Source organism: Schistocerca americana, chromosome 3 (assembly GCF_021461395.2).
Source record: "Schistocerca americana isolate TAMUIC-IGC-003095 chromosome 3, iqSchAmer2.1, whole genome shotgun sequence".
Classification (NCBI taxonomy): domain Eukaryota; kingdom Metazoa; phylum Arthropoda; class Insecta; order Orthoptera; family Acrididae; genus Schistocerca; species Schistocerca americana.
Genome location: NC_060121.1, coordinates 610,543,824 through 610,546,765, shown reverse-complemented (window position 1 = coordinate 610,546,765; position 2,942 = coordinate 610,543,824). Strand labels below are relative to the sequence as shown.

General features: G+C 43.2%; 1 non-coding gene across 1 annotated transcript; it reads right to left on the bottom strand.

Annotated features, from left to right (window-relative positions):
* Positions 1 to 2,139: 2,139 nt before the first annotated feature.
* On the bottom strand, positions 2,140 to 2,213 carry Trnat-ugu. Its single transcript has one exon. It is a non-coding gene; the product is annotated as a tRNA-Thr (tRNA).
* Positions 2,214 to 2,942: the final 729 nt, after the last annotated feature.

Genomic DNA, 2,942 nt, shown 5'->3' with positions numbered 1-2,942 from the left:
CTAGTACTAGGCAGAACCTTTCAGTGTGGAAACGTATGCTCCCACCTGCTGCCACACAATTTATGCAAGATATTGGTGCCTGTGTTGACCTGGGCGGACAACGATTGCTCTCGTCTGTAGCATTTCTTATGCTCCAGGTGTCCCATGAGTGGTTCTAAAGAACAATCACTTCGAGACGCAAACCTAGACCCAGAAGTCACAGCAGCCAGACCACTTGTGGAATTTCTTGGCTTTCAGAAACACGAGATAATTTTTCGTAAAAATGAGACTTATATACGAGTTAAGTAGCAAATATTTGATGAATTTTGTACTAGGGTTATTCATAAAGTAAGGAACGATCGGTCGCGAAATGGAAATCACAGTCAAATCAGCGGTTTGCACAGGTGTGTTGGGCAGTGTCTCTAGTATGCTCGTCGATCACGTTATATCGTTCTTTTTAGTTCTGAGCACACAGGGAGCACATAAAGATAAGTAGAACGATAGTGTCTCCCACCAAGTACGAGGGCCTGGTGAGAAATTTCGCCTGAAGCTATGCAGCTATACATTACATAGCTGTCGTGCGGTTTCCTCTTCAACACAAATTTCAGCGGCATTCTGCAGGTGGAATTAAGATGCTCCTGCATCGTTTTCAGTTGGAAATGTTTGATTACCCACAATACAGCCCGTAATTGTCTCCCTCTGAGTTTCATCTCTGCTCACATGAACCTCTGGCTATGAAGACAACATTTTGTTTGGTACAGACAACGAACTGTCGAATTGGCGGAAAGCACTGGCGGCCGCCTTCTATAACGAGGGTATTGGAAATTTGGTACAACGCGACGACAAACGTCTAAGTCGGATCGGCGACTATGGAGATAAGTAGCTGGAAGTTGTAGCTAACTGTTGCAAATAAAACACTTTTGATTTTCACTGTGGTTTCCATTTCGCGACCTATCGTTCCTTACTTTCCGAATAGCTCTCGTATATAAATGACACAGGTATTCTAACAGAACGAAGAAAGACAACAAACAATATAATGACCAAAATGAGACTCGTTATAGTCGTAAATATGCAGTATTCTGTGTATACAAATGTGACAAAACCGCTGATTACCATCTGGTGATGGTATGGTTCATTTGAATCTTTTGTGAATAATACCGCTTAGACCGTTTAATGTATCAGATCCCAAACTTAGAACTTGTGTGAAACAAAGCCAACTGGACTTAAGATGAGTATCGGCAGACCGGTTCTCTTTGTTTTTGTTTCTCTGGTTACCTTTCAGTCCATGCAGTCAACTCCTTAGTTATAAAGGCTATAACACTACCGGTTATCACTGGGTGAGTAAATTCCCTGTAATGCCTCTCCTGCGAAAGGAATTTAAAGTTTGACCATGATCGTATGCTAATATCAATTTATCGAACAAAATTTCGTCACCAGAAATATTACTTATTGACAGGGAGCAGCAGTCATTTCAACGGGAATCGAACAAATGTAATTGTGGTTGTAAACTGAAACTGCAGTTACATAAATAAGAAACTGTCGCTAGCCTAATTACTCAAAGTGATTCCAAGTAAATATACTGCTAACGAAGAAAACTAACTGCTGTATATGACTATACTTAGGACTGAAAACTGTTTTGCGATCTGGACGCGAAACAATAGCATAACATAGCAAGTATTAAATGATGGCTAACTGAAAACCTCAGCTGCCGACAGCTGTTGTTGATATACCTTGATGTGGGCAGCTGAAAATGTGTGCTCCGACCGGGACTCGCACCCGGGATTTCCTGCTTACATGGCAGACGAATAGCGCGACTACAGGGACTTATCCCTTGCACGCTTCCCGTGAGACTCACATTCCCAACTGTCCACAATTCTACATATGTATTGTACCTTAAAGACATTTGCCCACCCACTGGTTACTCGCGCACGCTTTGGCGATTCCCGTTAGAGTTTGGGCAACCTCTGTGCATTCGCACAGACGAAGGTCAATGGCTGGGTAGCCTTTAACTATATATACGGAGACAGTAACTTGTTCTCGAAAGAACAGTTACTGTTGATGACCGTGCAGCTTTTCCCTGGAATAAATTATGATTAACTGAAAACCTCAGCTGCCGACAGGTGTTGTTGATATACCTCGATGAGGACAGCTGAAAATGTGTGCCCCGACCGGGACTCGAACCCGGGATCTCCTGCTTACATGGCAGACACTCTATCCATCTGAGCCACCGAGGACACAGATGAATAGCGTGACTGCAGGGACTTATGCCTTGCACGCTTGCCGTGAGACTCACATTCCCAACTGTCCACAATTCTACGTATGTATTGTACCTTATAGACATTTGCTCACCCACTCATTACTCGCGCACGCTTTGGCGATTCCCGTAAGAGTTTGGGCAACCTGTGCGCATTCGCACAGACGAAGGTCAATGGCAGGGTAGCCTTTAACTATATATACGAAGAGAGTAACTTGTTCTCGAAAGAGATCCCGGGTTCGAGTCCCGGTCGGGGCACACATTTTCAGCTGTCCACATCGAGGTATATCAACAACACCTGTCGGCAGCTGAGGTTTTCAGTTAGTCACCATTTTTTCCAGGGAAAAGCTGCACGGTCATCAGCAGTAACTGTTCATTCGAGAACAAGTTACTGTCTTCGTATATATAGCAAGTATTGGTGGTGAAGTTAACCATGAGCAGCGCAGATAAAAGATTAATAGGTCTGGACAACAATTATCCCTCAGTAAAGTACACTGTCTGTTTTAAAGCAAGAAATATTATGTTCGCTACACTGTACCACTTAATGAGAGAGGAGCACAGCGAAACTGGACATGAGGTAGCTACAACACTTTACAACTGAAAGACACTAGTATTAACAAACTGTTATGCTCACCAAAGTGATTACTTTTTGTTTTCAAATGGAACATACACGCTTAGCATTATACAGAACACAAGCGAAACATGGGGA